Raw genomic sequence first — 17031 nt, 5'->3', positions numbered from 1 at the left:
CATAAATTCACAATCCCCTGGATGAAGAGGTTCATTCTCAATTCAGTCCTAAATCCGTTCCCCTAATTTTAAGCCTATGCATCTTGTCCTAGTTTCACCTGGCAGTGGAAACATCCTCTCTACTTCTATCTTATCTATTCCCTTCATAATCTTATATATTTCTATAAGATGCCCTCATTCTTCAAAATTCCAATGTATATAATCCCAATCTACTTAGTCTCTCCTCGTAAGTGAACCCACTCAACTCTGGAATCAAATTAGTGAACCTCCTGTACACCCTCTCCAGTGCCAGTACGTCCTTTCTCAAGTAAGCAGACCAAAACTGTATGCAGTACTCCAGGTGTGGTCTCACTAGTACTCTATACATCTGCAACATAACCTCCCTGCTTTTAAACTCAATCCCCTAACACTGATATAGTAGAGAGATTCTTCCCATCTCTTTTAGAAAAGGGATGTAGTAATAAAAATGCTTAGTTAGGATGCGACAGATTAAAAAGGTTAGGTTTTGATGCAGCAACATTTCCAAAGAAGCAAAAGCAAAATATTGTTTTTAACAATTTACAAGTCAATGGCAAGTTAAAATTTGTCTGGTAGAGTGAAGATGCTGACTTTTGTAGATTTTTATTCCCTGGTATACTGGCTTTACCCTAGATATCAATAACCAAAGCTGTCCCAACCACAGATTATACCTAGTTTTATTTATTGTAGGATCGTACATACAAAACTTCTGTAATGATAGTACTATTTCACGAGCTTACCCATACATGTTTACAATCACAAGTGATCTGGTGTATGTGTATTTGTCCAAGAATCAGACCAAACAAGTGATTAAGGGCTTTTGCCCAAAACGTTGATTTTCTTGCTCCCCGGATGCTGCCTGACCTGCTGTGCTTTTCCAGCACCACTCTAATCCAAGCAAATGATCAGCCTGCTCTGTCTCAACCTCTCGTTGTTGATCAGGTGATTCCTGTCCTTGAGCTTGTTGGCTAGCTACTGTTCTAAGGCGTGGTTTGTTAGGCTGCTTGTATGGGAAGCAGTATGTGTGATCAAACCTTGACATTGTTCAGTCATCAGTGGTTGATCAATTTGACCACTGGCAAGCATCATAAATGTTATCTACCAAAGTTGGTTGATCTTTTGCTTGTTAGGACATTTGCTTATTTTCTCTGGAAAGAGGCTGATCTCTCAGTTTTAATGAATGTTGACCCCAGGATAGCTAGCTCTCAGCTGCTGCAGTTTTTGTGTTGCCAAATCAGCCACAACTACAAAGCATGACCCTGTAATCAGACACATCTTATTGTGCTGATAAATGGTATGTCACACATCTAGTGCACTGAATCTGTTTCAAGTCAGGACTTTAGCCAGACATGTGCTGTTGCCCTGCTGTAGGCACTTTCAATTTAAAACATGCATAGACCTTCAGAAAATGTTCAGAAATGGCCCAGTGATTTTTTTTTTAATGATTAGTTAACCATCCAACTAGTTTGATCTTACAATGGAGTACACAAACTTTGTATGTATTTTCTTTCTCATTTCAGTTAACCCAGTAAATTAAGGATTACTACCTACACTCTAGGAAAGTGCGGGAATAAATTTTGCTTCCAGAGTTTAACGTTAGGAAGCAGTCCAAGTGAACAGAAAGAAGACAGAAACCACACACTATACAAAATAAACTTGGCTGTTTTCCATTCCTTTCCTGTTATGGTTCTCCACCTGGTCCATCGTTGCCATTTGGTAATATCAGCTATATGGTTACCATAGGCCAAGTTGGTCATTCAAAACCAACATAATACTAAATATGAATTTTATACTGAGTCAGCTACTTGCACTAATCCAAACCTGCTTAGCAATGTATTGTACACAATCCTAGAACACTCAGTTTTATAGACATTTTTTAGGAAAAGACTAATTTTATATATCTTTACATAGCCATAAAAACTGTACAGCATCACTTAAACTGCATTTTTACAAAACATATTTAAATATTTTATATAAGTCTTAAACATTTAACATTATATAATTTGGAGGTTTTAATGCGACAGCTCTGAGCTATAATCTAGTGAGACCAAAAATCTTAAAATTTTATCCTCCCTCTTTTATGCCCTCTGAATCCATGTATTCAATTGAAATATCTTGATATGTAACTCCCTTTTATTTGCAGACAGAATACTGTTTCCTTATGGGTTACTTACATGTGTTTGGCAACATACACGTTCATCACTGATCATGCTTGGCATAGATCCATTTTTGATCAGGCAAAACTAAAGCACATATTGCCTGCCTGTCTATTTGTGTACAATACCCCAGTGTATGATTCCAACTGTTTAATCTTATAAGCGAATCTGAGCAGGTGTTTCTTTAAAAAAAGCTTTCCAACAGATCCATAAGTCTGACCATTAAAATCATTCAGTTATTGTGTTTTTAGCTAAAATAATTGATTGTACACCAAAGGGGACGAGAACTAAGTCAACCCTACAGCAATTAATATAGAAGCTGTGAGGGTAAGGCAATGATAATTACAGGTACATTAACAAAAGTTTACACATTTAAATTATAAGCAAGCATCTTTCCTTTCTGTTGTCATTTTGTCATGTGATTTTTCTTTTTCAAATTACACCATATCAGAAAATGTTTGCTTAAGGTCTTATAGTTGATAAAGTGACATGCTGTTGATTTTGCTCAGTTGGTAGAATCATATCAAGTTTGTAAATCCAATTTGAAGTTCTGACAGGTGTGGAAGCAGCTGCTTTTCTGATTTGGCTTGCACATATGCCACGTTAGCATTGAATTTAATGGCATTAACATAACTAAATCCCCGCACTATCAACATTTTGGGGAGGGGGGATGTTTACTGAATTAGCCATATAAATACTGTAGCTACTACAGCAGGTCAGAGGCTAGGAATCCTGCATAATATAACTCACCTCTTGATCCCCTGAAGTCTGTATATGATTTACAAAGCACAAGTTAGGAGTGAAATGGAATACTCCCCACTTGTCTGGGTGACTGCAGTTCCAACAACATTCAAGAAGCTCAAACCATCCAGGACAAAACAGCACTTGATCAGTACCTCATCCACAAACATTCACACCCTCCATCACTGACGCTCAGTAGCAACAGTGTGACCATTTACAAGATGCAGAAATTCACAAGGGACCCCTACAACCGTCCAATCTAATGACTGCTACCATTGAGAAAGCCAAAGGATGTCAGATACATGGGAACACCACCACATGCAAGTTCCCCTCCACCAAGCCACTCCTCATTGTGCCTTGGAAGTATGCCCTCCGTTTCCTCAGTGTTGCTGAATCAACATCCGGAAGCTTCCTACCTAGCAACATTGTAAATGCATTGTAGCTGTTCAAGAAAGCAACTCATCACTCAAGGGTATCGAGGGATAGGTAATAAATGCTAGCACAGCCAGTGCTGCCCATATCCCATGAATTTTTAATAAATCCCCCACCTCTCTTATCTGTTACTCTTCCATTTCCTCTATCTAACCAGCTCCCTCAAAAGGCATTAATTTATCTTCAGAATAGGTTTCCACAAGCAATAAGCACCCAAACAATTCCTTCCCTAATTGGGTACTCTCCATTTGCAATCCTAGATGTTTCACCAGGCCGAGCAATTACATTGCTCTGCAGCCAGCCCAGATTCTGCTCTCCCATTTGTTTCCCAACATATATACTGTATTTCCAGCAAAGGGTACTAGAGATCTATCAAGAATGGAAGCCTTTCTCCCCAAACTAACAGTATGGAAGTGCTTTGAGGCATTCACCAAGCCCTCAGCACCCCTCTCTCTCTAAAAGCATAATAATTTAACATGGACCAACAACTGAATGTGATCGTTTTGGTTATAATTCTTTGACCACGTACCAACCAAACTATATATGAAAATTCACTCCGTTTTTACATAGTTTGTCATATGTACAAATCAGCTCCTTCTTTTCTGAAGCTAAATGCTTTTAACATTCTCATGGCAGTAACTCTTGTTAAATCACAAATTACTGCTCAATGTATTTTCTAGTAATCTGAAAAATGGATGATAATATTTAAGTGACTTATCACAATGTACCTGTTGCATTACAATTGAAAGTCATCATTTTTTTTTCTCTTGAACAGCTGGCAGCAAACTGCTTTTGCAGTTTATGATATTATCATGACTGCTCAATTGAGTTATAGTTTTGTACCTGACTGGCATCCATCTATTACTCTGTATTTATTGCTCTAATATGGTTGAGCAAAAATTGAGTCACTGTACATTTAAGTCTTTGGACCAAACTAAACATAACTAAACCACTGTCTGTTGCTGAGTATTTATATCTGCTGAGAAAATGCTTATTTGATTTCTGCGGGAATATTCACGGAAGGTGGTTGTACAGAAAACCTGCTGTAGTTAGAATGTGCATGTTACTGATGGCATTCTTTGTCCTTGTACAACCAATATTGCCGTGGGCGGCACGGTGGCACAGTGGGCGGCACGGTGGCACAGTGGTTAGCACTGCTGCCTCGCAGCGCCAGAGACCCGGGTTCAATTCCCGCCTCAGGCGACTGACTGTGTGGAGTTTGCACATTCTCCCCGTGTCTGCGTGGGTTTCCTCCGGGTGCTCCGGTTTCCTCCCACAGTCCAAAGATGTGCAGGTCAGGTGAATTGGCCATGTTAAATTGTCCGTAGTGTAAGGTAAGGGGTAAATGTAGGGGTATGGGTGGGTTGCGCTTCGGCGGGTCGGTGTGGACTTGTTGGGCCGAAGGGCCTGTTTCCACATTGTAAAGTAATCTAATCTAATCTAATTAGACAATAAGATCTCGGATAATTCCCCTGCTTTGAAGGGGCAAAGTGTGTGAAGTGTGCATGTTCACAATAGCACATCTCTGTGACTTTATACAGTGGAAGTGTATTATTCCTCTATTTTCTGATCTGTCCTATACATCACAGTATTCCCAACCAATTTCTTCATGTTTAAAGGAACAGTTTTTAGTATCATAAATGTCTTTTAGTTAAAAAATAGTTAAAGCAAAGCTACTCCTGTTGACATACACTCCTTTTATTAAATAACTGTTTGGTATTGCTGCGGGGGTGTGGAGGGAAGCAGAAATGAACTGCCTGCATCATCCCAAAAGTTTTTCCAGAAAATTAAAAAGTCTTTTCTCTTGCCCCGGTTTCCTTCCTGTGCCAAGAAGCAGTATTTTGTGCTGCCTCTGTTGCAACATGCATCAGGTGACAGGTTGTTGGTGTATATGTCGGATCTAAACCAAGCTCTTTGCTTTCTTTGTCAGGTACCATTTTCACCCAATAAATGTCACTGATTTTTGGTCTTAATTTGGAATGTTGGTTCAGTTTTACTGTTTCATAATCTGTGAGTGCTAAAAACTGTAATTCCACAAATCCAGTGTGGTCCATGTTACCGAATGTATTTACTAACTCAGCTCCTGAGGAATTGTGACATTTCCAAAACATTATTATCAATAAAACCTCATTCGGTTCCTCTATATTGCTAATTATCTCTCTTGGTTGTTTTGACTAAGTCTTTATATCCAACACACATTTCACTGATGATCTGAGGCCAACGAATAAAGTTCATTCTGTTCTTTTCCAAAATGGGAAAGTGATGGGAGTGGACAGTATCAGTGTCACTGTTGGAGAAATATTTGAAGTATTTTACACTCAATTTACATGTACGTGAACTGTTTAACCTCCACAACCACCTGATGAAGGAACAGCGCCCCAAAGAGCTAATGCTTCCAAATAAAGCATTGGACGATAACAGGTGTTGTGTGATTTTTAACTTTGTTCTGGAATAAGCCTCAGTAAAGCACTAGAATTGTCCTGACTGCTATTGAGTATCCTTAACCCAGTTAAGACCAGTCAACTTATGTCTGTTCTGGGGAAGTTGTTAGAGTTGATCATTAAGGATATAATAACTGGTCACTTTGCAAAACCCAAAGGAATGGGGAAGAGTAAGCATGGTTTGTAAAAGAGAAATTGTGTTTATGTAATATGTTGGAATTCTTTGAAGAAGTAACATGCGCTGTGGGTTGAGGGAAGCCCTTTGGTGCAATGTACTTGGATTTCTAGAAGGTATTTGACAAGATTCCACGGAAAACATTACATAACTAGGAGCTCATGGTTTGGGGGTAATGTACTAGCAAAGATAGCAAAAAACAGACTATGCATAAATAGATCTGTCTTAGATTGGCAGCATGTGAAAATTAACCAACCATGCCTTTAATCCCTTCACCTAAATTAGTGATATGAATTTTGAAAATTCATATCACTAAGTTAGGTGAAGGGATTAAAGGCATGGTTGGTTAATTTGCAGATGACACAAAGATAGTTTTCTACTGATGTTGAGAAAATGACATAGCAAGAATGTAGATAGGTGCGGGAAATGGGCAAAAATCTGGCAGATAGAGTATAATGTGAGAAATGTGAAGTCGTTCATTTTATCAGGCACAAGGAGAAAGCAGAGTATAATGTTAATGGAGAGCACACTTTCAGAATTCCAAGATGCAGCAGGATCTAACTGTTCTCATGCAGGAGTCATGGGGTTATTATGCAGGTAATGAAGAAGACTAATGAGAGGAATTGAACATTAGAAATAAGGATGTTAAATTTCAAATCTACAGGGCATGTAGGGCTTTGGCTTCCCTATTTAAGGATGGGTGGGAAGCACTGGAGCCGGTTCAGAGGAGGTTTATTAGGCTGATACCTAGAATGAGCAGGTTGTTTTGATGATAGTTTGGCCTTGTTTTCACAAATTCAGAAAAGCAAAGGGTGACTGGATTGAAGGGTACTAGAATCTGAATGGTCTTGATAAGGTGGACATGTAAAAGATGTTTCTTCTTGTTGGTTAGTCCAAACTGGGGGACACTGTTTTGAAATAATAGGTTGCACATTTAAGACAGAATTGAGGGGAATTTTTGTTTGGAGGGCTGTTGACTTGGAACTATCTGTCTCAGAACACGCATGGAGTTGGGGTCATTAAGTATTTATGAGGCAGAGGTAGATTGATTTTCTTGCTTAATGAGAAACTAAGGTTGTGGGGCATAAAAGGGAATGTGGCATTTGGAATATAAACAAATCAGCCATGACCTTATTGAATGGCGGAGTCGATTTCAAGGGCTTACTTCTCCTAATTTGTATGGATGTCCACATGTGTAACTCTTGTGTCTAGTTCTTACAATCACAAAGTGAATGACCACAACTTACATTTTCTTTGTGACAGTAGCTCCAAGTGATCTACAGATAGTGTTGAGCTAGCCAAAGTCTAAACTGCCATAAGTAACCTCCAGTACCTAAAAGAAAAGAAGGAACAGAATTGAGGAAGAGAAATAAGAACTGGTAAGTCAACAAAAAAGGCAGAAATCTGACAACAAAAACTTACAACAGTGACACCCAACAGATTTCTGAACATGTTTTTAGCAGCTCAATCTCTCTAACTTTCCTGATCAGTCAATTGGATATGGCTGATTGTTTTTATATATTTTGGTTGTGTAAAACATTATATCTTTAAAATTAATAATCTGCTTTTTGGAATTCTAAATTGACTTAGCTTCAATAGCTTTCTGGAGGAGAGAATTCCCAATTCCAGTACCTTCTTTGTGAAGAAGTGCTTCCTGATTTGATCCCCTACAATCTAACCTTTAGTTTAAAGATCAGAAGCTCTTGTTGTGGGCTGCATAAATGGATTGTTTCTTCAGTAATAAAGTCCAATATTGTGATATTTTGACAAAGCGCTCTCCTGTTTTTCTCCTGCAAGAGTTGTGCAAGTACTTTTGTTTTCCTTTTTCTCCTTTCTCCTTTAATGTCAGCAACCCATGTTTAGTTCAAACAAGATGAAGGAAATTTTTATTAAGAAAAGGACAAAAAATCAAAAATGAAGAAAGTGCTTGCATCTCAAGTGAATTCTGAAATCCAGAGAACAAAAATATTCATAATTAGAAATGGGAGGTTTTAAAGAAAGATGAGCAGTCATTAATAAATATTTGTATGTTGAAGATGGTCTTTCCGTGAAAGGTAAATAGTATTACAAATGTTATTTCTGATCATCATGTGTTTCAATGGCAGTAAAATAGATTTTGTGGCCTGTCAGTCACACTTTAGTGTTCAATTTAAAGAGTATCAACTTGAACAATTCTCTCTCTTTCCACAAGGTCAAAAATCACACGACACCAGGTTATAGTCCAACAGGTTTACTTGAAAACACAAGCTTTCGGTGCACTGCTCCTACTAACACCTGAAGGATCAGGGCTCCAAAGCCTATTTTTTTCAAATAAACCTGTTGGACTATAACCTCGTGTTGTGTGATTTTTTACCTTGTCCAACCCAGTCTGACACTGGCACCTCCATAACATCCCTTTCCACAGATGCCATCAGACTGTTTGACCATTTCCAGTATACTCTGCTTTTGCATGTGGTACATTTTTGACTCAGTAACTTTGTTTTACTCACGATAGAATCTTTGCTTAAGCTGCAGTGGGACTCTATTTAACATTAGAAAGCACTCAGCACCAATGGAAGGTGAGATTAATTATGACCAGCCAGTGGAGAACCTTTTAGCTTGCTGTTTTCTCAAATGAACTGATTTCCTTTATCTTGATCTCATCTTTTCTCCTGTGTCCAATCCCTACCCACTTGCACCTGTGATCCCTGATGCCCTCCATCACTTTACATTTTGGCCTTGGCTCAGTGATAGCACTATCATCTGAGTTAGAAAGTTGTGGATTCAAAGTCAGTTCAGAGTCTTAAGCAAGTAATCTAGCCTGATGCTTTTGTGCAATGCTGAGGGAGTGCTGCATTCTCAAAGGTTTCACTTTCACATGAGACCTTAACCAAATTCATATATCACCCCTCAGTTGGATGCAAAATAATCTGACTACACTACTTGAAGAAGAACAGAAAAGTTCTCAAAAGTCCTGACCAAAAGCTATCTGTCCATCAAAACTTAGAAGCACCAAAACAAATTGCTGGAAAAGCTCAGCAGGTCTGGCAGCATCTGTGAAGAGAAATCAGAGTTAACGTTTTGGGTCCAGAACAGATGGTAGCTAGGAAAATGTTGCTTTTTATGCAGAAGTTAGGGTGGGGGGACGGGGTAAAGAGTAAATAATAGGTGGGGACAGAGCCCAAAGAGACAAGGACAGTTGAACAGACAAAGAGGTGGATAATGGTCATGCTAGGAGGATGAATTGCTGTTAATGAGGACTATTGGTGGATAACAGTCTTTCAGGTTTTAAAACTTAAAAGAGATTGGTCATCTATTTCATTATTGTTTGAGATCTTGCTGTTTGGATTTTCATTACATTATGGCAGCTTCAACTACTTTGTCACAATATTGGCTTAACTTCTGCAATAAAAGAGAATGGAAAGACTACTTTAACTTTGCTGTGACCATGAATGTGTACAACTAACACCTTCTTTCAAACTAACCATGGCACAATTGCTCCTGGAACTATCTAAGATCAGGACATTGGCTGCAGCTGAGCCTAATCATCATCCGATCAATCTAAACAGTATTCTCACCACCATGCTGACTGCGATGAACAGGGTGCTCACCAGACTTGAGGTGCAACACTAAGTTTTTTTAAACTCAGAACAGAACTGCAATCCTAGTATGAATGTCAGCCACACTGGCTACCCAGATTTAAAAAAAGTTCATCAATTTGATCAAACAAGTGCTCTCTGGCATCCCTACACACAGTGCAAATATGAATGGAATTTGGAAATACTACCTACAATATGGCACACTCAACCAATGGGAAACAGGAGTGGAAAAGTATTGGTTGATTTGGGGTGAATATCACTGTGGTAGAAACTGTTATGAAGCCAGCAGTCTGATTTCACTAATTACAAAGAGGGATCTGACTAAGAAGATTCTGAACACGTTAAATGCTTCTGAAAGTCTGATAGATTTCCAGGCAACAAGTACTCCAGGATAACTTTGCCAAGAATATCCAGTTGCCCTTTGACACAGGGAATGCTTGGAGCATGTGTGAAGGAATCAAAAAGGCATCAGGCCCATTAGCAAAGATTATGGTAGGAGGGATCATCATTGATAACAATAAACAGTTGAAGGGATGGACTGAACACTACCTTAAGTTGGGCTTCAGGGAGCACTCTCAGGAGAAAGCTCTGCACACAATAGTCAGCCTGTTTGTCAGTGCAGAGTTGGATATTGAAGGAGGAGGAGCTTAACAAAGATTGTTATGAACAAAACCTGAAGTGCTGTTGCAATACCATCTGAACTCAAGGACAAGAAACTGGCATTCCTGCAGCATCTGCCTGTGCTGGTGGAGGTGCTAGTAGCCTGCGATATGGTGAAGTAAAGATAGTGACCCTATATAAGGACAGAAGCAACACAGCATTTGCAGCAACTACTGAGATGTCTTCCAGCTGCTTATCATGGGAACAGTACTTGCTCATGTTGTACTCATTGGCTGCAGGTCTTGGCTGAACACATCCCCAAATCACAGTGTGGTTTCAGAACTGGACAATTGACAATTGACATGATTCTCAATACAGCAAATGCCAAAGCAATGCCATGAATAAAGGAGGCCATTGTATACTGTCTTAATCGATCTCACCAAGGCAATAGGCCATGAAAACAGAGGCAGTCCATTTAAGCTGCTTGAGAGAACTGGCTGCCTGCCGAAGCTACTTCGTGTGATCTCCTCTTTCCATGACAACATGATGGGTAAGGTTGGCTATGACAGTGCAACTTCAGAAAGCTTTGAGATCTACAGTTGCGGAAAACAGGGTTTTGTTCTGGCAGCACACTCTTTAAGAACATAAGAACTAGGAGCAGGAATAGGCAATTCACCTCCTCGAGCCTCTCCTGCCATTTAATACAATCATTTCTGAACTCATCTCAGCTTCAACTCCACTTTCCAGTTCATTCTCCATAAATCTTCAACCCATTACTAATTAAAAATCTATCTCTTCCTCAAATTTACTCAATATCCTGGCATATACCAAACTATGAGGTAATGAATTCTACAGATTCATGACCTTTTAAGAGAAATAATTTCTCCTTTTTTCTGTTTTAAATCTATCAGCTATTATCCTAAGATTGTGAACTCTCATTCTAGATTGTCCCACATGAAAAAACATCCTTTCTACATCGACTTTGTCAATCTTCTTTAGTATCTTAAATGTCTCCATTTGATCTCCGCTCATTCTTTTATACTCCAGAGAGCAATAGTCTGAACTACTTAATCTTTCATCTCTGGAGACTCCTCATCTCTGGAATTTCTTTGATAGTACTGCTGTCATTTGTCTTCAGGTCATCTACCAAGTCTGTGTGTTTTATTCTGGATTAGTGGTGCTGGAAGAGCACAGCAGTTCAGGCAGCATCCGAGGAGCAGTAAAATCGACGTTTCGGGCAAAAGCCCTTCATCAGGAGCCTGAAGGTGGAGAGATAAGTGAGAGGAGGCTGGGGGTGGGGAGAAAGTAGCGTAGAGTACAATAGGTGAGTGGGGGAGGGGATGAAGGTGATAGGTCGGGGGGGTGGGGGGAGGGTGGAGTGGATAGATGGAAATGTTTTAGATTAGATTCCCAACAGTGTGGAAACAGGCCCTTCGGCCCAACCAGTCCACACCGACCCTCCAAAAAGTAACCCACCCAGACCCATTTCCCGCTGACTAATGCACCTAACACCACAGGCAATTTAGAATGGCCAATTCACCTGAACTGCATATCTTTGGACTATGGGGGGAAACCCACACAGACACTGGGAGAATGTGCAAACTCCACAAAGACAGTCACTTGAGGCTAGAATCAAACCTGGAACCCTGAGACTGCAGTGCTAACCACTGAGCCACCGTGCCACCCATCAAATGACAGGGAATATGAAATGTAACAGGATGGCAGAATTAAGCCATCATAATGCATTTGTTGAGCAAACCAAAAGTTGCAAGTCACAGCACTACACTTTAATCACTGTTCAGAGGAGACAGTTTCAAAGTAAATTCCACTCTAAATCTCTCTGAAGAGATATGAGAGCTACAAATTAATTTTTATTTACATTCCTGCCTTACTCAGCTGAGGTACAAGACAAAGATGCCCCAAGTCCTCATCTGAGAATTCTTCTACGCTGACAGTGCCATAAAAGCATTCCACCCTGAGGAGACCCTTCTGAAGTGAATATACAGACTCTCAGCTGTAGAGAGTTCAGCTTCACAATCAACACCAGAAAGACTAGTTTCATGGTATGAAGTGTTGCCATATCATCAGCCATCAACATTGACAATATGATGCTGGTATTAGTTGATCACTTCCCATATCTAGTCTTCACAATCACCTGCAGTCTGTCACTTGATGCTGAAATAACACCCAGTGAAAAAGGTTGCAGCTGTTATGCCCAAACTGTGTAAAAATGTGTGAAAACTGCAAACTGACTGAGAACACCAAACTGAGAGGAGACCAGAACAGGAGAAAAGTTTAAATGGTTTGCGCCACTACTGTTTCACATGTATCTTCTTGGCAGGACAAAGTCACTAATGCAAAGTGTGCCAATTTCATCAGCACCACCATTGCAAAGCCAAAGATACCTGCACTGGCTCAGCTTTGTTTATTTGATGAATGAGACCATACATTCAACTACCTTATGTACATATACCTTGCTATTAGGCTACAAACTCTTGAGTATTCATACCTTTGCTTCAAGGACATGAGCAAGTAAGATATGAAGATGGCAGGTATTGACATTGACGAGAGATGAGGGAGATGGTCGCTGACTGTCACAACATCTGGATACTGACTGTTTGGAAACGCATTGGAATTGACTCGCAAGAATGAAATGTTGATTGAGGATAAGGCACATAGAAAACAGAGACCAGCTAATTGTGTCCACTGTTTCCATCTACAGCAAATGCTGCCATGCCATGGTCAGAATAACATGGTCACCATTCTGCCAGCTTTTGATTGCAGATTTTATTAAATTCAAAACTGACCATTTGCCCTGGTGGGATACAAACCTCAGGAGAAAACAAACAACTGTGGATGTTGGAGATTTGAAACAAAAACAGAAATCGCTGGATTAACTCAGCAGGTTTAGCAGCATCTATGAGGAGAGAAAGAGAGTTAATGTTTCAAGTCCAGTGACCTTTCTGTTTTCACTCCACAGATGTGCTGATTCTACTGAGTTTCTCCAGCAATTCCTGTTTTTGTTCTATGTCCTCAAAATGTTAGTCTGGAGCTCTGTATTACTACAATAAAAGCAAAATCCTGCAGACGCTAGAGATTTGTCTATAAAAACAAAGTGCAGGAGATACTCAGCATATCTGGCAGCAGATGTGGAGAAAGAGAAAGAATTTTTTGAGTGTAATACGACTCTTCTTTGTTCTGAACTTCATGCTCTGGATTCCTAGTCACTGACTTTACCACTTATGCCATTGCTTTTCCCTAAATACAGAACGTTAGCACACAGTTACAACTAATTTGGAAAGTAAATGACATGTTGGCCTTTTTATTAATTGATTAATTGGATGTGGGTATCAGTGGCTAGGCTACCATTTGTTGCCTATCCCTAATTGTCCTCAAGAAGGTAGTGGTGAGCTGTGTTCTTGAGCCAAAGCAGTCCTTAGTGTAGATAATTGTCCTTCATGTGTATGCGAAGTACATGGTACCTCATCATTTTCATGTTCTGTCAGTGTATAATCAGTGCTAATTAACATCAAGGAATGCTTGCTAACAGTTTGGTTGCCATCTGTAAAATTACTTGTTTTTCCATCACTACCAACAACCTTATTTGAACGTTTCCATTCGTTCTGCCTTTGTTTTGTAACGTATAATATCCCCTGGATTAAAGTTTATTTCTGACAATCTTCTCCAATGCCAGAGGTTTCGGTTGAATTTTCCCCTGAAACCTCAAGTCTCAATGAATGCCCTGTTTGTTGCATGTATGGCATTAAGCTGCTCAGAAAATGTGATGCTAATTGTACTCTCTCCCCAAGCTAGGGAATATGAGTTCTTTATGTGGACTGTCCATACCAGGGTAACTGTTAATTTACAATTCTGTTGTTGCACTAATATTTTATGAAGCACTGATTTACTACTGTGTAATTTCCTTCACAGACTCTGTAAAGGGTTTTCCAGTATTGTATTCGTTAACACAATATTCATTTTCACAGATATTCCAAAAAATCATCATTGGTAAATTCACCCCAGTTAGTCCATTAGGAATTTAATTGGTGCCTACAGTATAGTCCCTATCCATTTTTTCAAGACCTTATTCTCTGTGTTATTGTTAACTGACTAAGTTTAGTTGCCATGGCTATGAAGTGAAAGATTAAAATATTTTTTCTTTCCCATTTAAGTCCATTGCTGGAATCTCTTGTTAATGTGAGATCCAATATAGAATTGTAGAATCATAGAATTTCTAGTGTGGAAGCAGGCCATTTGACCCATCGGGTCCACACCAAGCCTCTGAAGGGCATCCCAACCAGAGCAGCCACCACCTCCATCCCACCACCTATCTCTCTAACCCTGCATTTCCTATGGCTAATCCACCTAACCTACACATCTTTGGACTGTGGGAGGAAACCGGAGCACCCAGATGAAACCTACGTAGACACGGGTAGAATGTGCAAACTTTACACGAGGGTGGAGCTGAACCCTTGGCACTGTGAAGCGGCAGTGGTGTCTTCCTATAATGTTTTGTATATCACATATATTGCTGATCTCTTTACATTTAGTGTACACATTGTCTCTCATATCTGCATCATTTAGTAGGATTTTAAACTTGTGAGAAGATGTTGAATGTTCAAACTATTGATGCAGCTTTAAGATAATTAGCAATTTTCCTTTAAATTTCTTTTTTCTGATGCCAATGTCACCTGCTCAATATTTTGACAGGAGTTAGATTTTTGTTAAGCAACTGAAATGGTTTCCAGCTTGTGAAAATTGTAAATCTATTGACTTTCCAAAAACAATTGCCTTGTATCTCATGTGCAGCTTCATTTGAGGAGAAAGTGAGGACTGCAAATGCTGGAGATCTTTGTCGAAGACTGTGGTGCTGGAAAACCACAACCAGTCAGGCAGCATCTGAGGAGCAGGAGAATCAAAGTTTTGGGCATAAGCCCTTCACGAAGGTTCTCCTGCTCCTCGGATACTGCCTGACTGGCTGCACTTTTCCAGCACCACACTCTTCAACGCAGTTTCATTTGAGCCTTTTTCAAAATCACTAGTTACTACATATGCTGATAAAATGGTTTACTCCAGCTATTTTAGAGGGAATTATTCAACATTCTTTATAATGATTTCAACGCATTGACATTGCCAAACCTGAAGCAGATACAACTGTAAAATTCCTTAATCTTACTCCAGTCCTTGCTATTTAAAGAACCAAGCTAACATTTTAACCAATCCATTTCTCACTGTGGAGGTGCATCCACTATCCAACACACACTAATAATGAATCTGTGGCTAAAAGATGTCAATACTGAGCTGAAATTTCTTGTAAGTAGTACAATTCTCCTATGCCTGAGCAGTATGACCACCTATCACAACTGTGCTAATACAAGAAAAGGACCATACCAAACACACACATGCACATCCTGCTCCTCGGATACTGCCTGTCCTGCTGTGCTTTTCCAAAACCACTCTAATCTACTCTGATCTCCAGTATCTGCAGTTCTCACTTTTGCCTATATACATGCACAAATAGATAATAAGTTTAGAAAGGCAAAAGTGTCTGGAATGAGCAGGGACAGACTGCAACTACTGGAGAAAACAGTCCTTTGAGGTGTCATCTTTTAAACCCATGCTAGTTATCCATTTAAGATTGACAAAGGACCATGAATATGCATCTTAAAGGGAATGTTGCTTGTTTATGTGAATCTGTATACTGTATTCCCTGCATGGTGCATTTTACACAGTTTGTAGGGGAATACTGGTAATGGAACAGGGAAAGAACCAAAAGATAGATGTAGAGGAGATATAAATTGGAATAGCAGAACAATTACCTGATTGGGGGCAGATGTTCACAGGTAAAGGGAAATGGGAAGCCTTCAGAAATGAGGTAACGAGAATCCAGAGAAAGTATATTCATGTCAGGGTGAAAGGAAAGCCTGGTAGGTATGGAGAATGCTGGATGACTAAAGAAATTGAGGGTTTGGATAAGAAAAAGAAGGAAGCATATGTAAGTTTTAGACAGGATAGATTGAGGGAATCCTTAGAAAAGTATAAAAGTAGCAGTATACTTAAGAGGCAAATCAGGAGGGCAAAAAGGGGACATGAGATAGCTTTGGCAAATAGAATTAAGAAGAATCCAAAGTGTTTTTACAAATACATTAAGGACAAAAGGGTAATTAGGGAGAGAATAGGACACCTCAAAGATCAGCAAGGCAGCCTTTGTGTGGAGCCACAGAAAATGGGGGAGAAAATAAATGAGTATTTTGCATCAGTATTTACTGTGGAAAAGCAGATGAAAGATACAGACTGTAGGGAAATAGATGGTGACATCTTGCAAAATGTCCAGATTACAGAGGAAGAAGTGCTGGAGGTCTTGAAGTGGGTAAATGTGGATAAATCACCAGAACCTGATCAGGTGTACCCGAGAACTCTGTGGGAAGCTAGGGAAGTGATTGCTGGGCCTCTTGCTGAGATATTTGTATCATCGATAGCCACAGGTGAGGTGCCAGAAGATTGGAGGTTGGCTAACGTGGTGCCACTGTTTAAGAAGGGCGGTAAGGACAAGCCAGGGAACTGTAGACCAGTGAGCCTGAAGTCGGTGGCGGGCAAGTTATTGGAGGAAATCCTGAGGGACAGGATGTATATGTATTTGGAAAGGCAAGGATTGATTCGGGATAGTCAACATGGCTTTGTGCGTGGGAAATAATGTCTCACAAACTTGATTGAGTTTTTTGATGAAGTAACAAAGAAGATTGATGAGGGCAGAGCAGTAGATGTGATCTATATGGACTTCAGTAAGGTGTTCGACAAAGTTCCCCATGGGAGATTGATTAGTAAGGTTAGATCTCATGGAATACATGGAGAATTAGCCATTTGGATACAGAACTGGCTCAAAGGTAGAA

The sequence above is a fragment of the Chiloscyllium plagiosum genome, unplaced genomic scaffold (assembly GCF_037043375.1).
Source record: "Chiloscyllium plagiosum isolate Xiang-an unplaced genomic scaffold, Cpla_swu_hap1 HiC_scaffold_11, whole genome shotgun sequence".
In the NCBI taxonomy this organism is placed as follows: Eukaryota; Metazoa; Chordata; class Chondrichthyes; order Orectolobiformes; family Hemiscylliidae; genus Chiloscyllium; species Chiloscyllium plagiosum.
The sequence above is the reverse complement of the archived record's forward strand: the minus strand, read 5'-3'. Positions refer to the sequence as shown.